The sequence below is a fragment of the Myotis davidii genome, unplaced genomic scaffold (genome assembly GCF_000327345.1).
Source record: "Myotis davidii unplaced genomic scaffold, ASM32734v1 scaffold56, whole genome shotgun sequence".
In the NCBI taxonomy this organism is placed as follows: Eukaryota; Metazoa; Chordata; class Mammalia; order Chiroptera; family Vespertilionidae; genus Myotis; species Myotis davidii.
Window position 1 is genome coordinate 452,023 of NW_006287458.1, and position 922 is coordinate 452,944.

Below are 922 nucleotides of genomic sequence, written 5' to 3' on the forward strand. Positions count from 1 at the left end.
CCCCTTTATTTGCTGCAGGTGGGATGGGCTCAATGTGACTGGGGCTGCTGCTGCGTAAATTACTTCACCGTGGGCCTCCCACCTCGAAACTCGCCTGGGAATGCCCAGGCTGAGCCCGGCTTGGAGTTCCCCGGGGTGGGGCCTGCTCAGATATCCAATGTCATCCTTCTGGGGACTCAGCATCACCCTGGGTACACACAGCCCGGTACACCGTGGGAGCTCAGGAGGAAGGTGCTAGGGGAGGGAGTGAATGGGGGCCACGCCCCAGGGGAATCTGAGGAAATCTCCTCCTCTGAGGATTTTGGGATGGGCCTCTGCCTGGTAGAACTGAGGGCAGGAAGTGGTCTGTGTGTCCATCTGGGGCAGGGACTGGAATGAGGAGAGTGAGGTATCCTCCTCAGATACAAAATGTAAGGTGGTGTCGAAAATCTCAGTCGTCAAGATAAGTACTATTTTAATACAATATTTTAGTAGACTAAAGTGAATGCAGGTTGGGGGAGTGAGGGGTAGCCCGCTGTCACATGAGATCCCACCCGATGCCCACCTGGTCTGGGAAGGACTTTGATTCAGCGCTATGGATCCCGGGTTTGACCCTCTGATTCTTCCACTGATTGCAGCTGTGGGGGACCTTGCGGTTTTATTTAACCACCTTATGCCCATTTTACCCAGCAGGTGGGTAAGCTCAGAGAGGTTAAGTATGATGTCCAAGGTCACAAAGCTAGAAACTGGGGAGGGCTCCAAGTCCAGTGCATGTTTTCACTATCCTGTGGTTGGGTCAAGGTCAACGTAATGTCATTATGACCCTTCACCCTGGGGAAGTGTTTACAGAACAACTGCAGCCAGGAATTCCTGGGCCAGCCAGAGAGGCCGCCCCGATTCCCTTTTAAAGCCTGGAGCTAGTGGCGGAGGTGGGGGTGGGGGG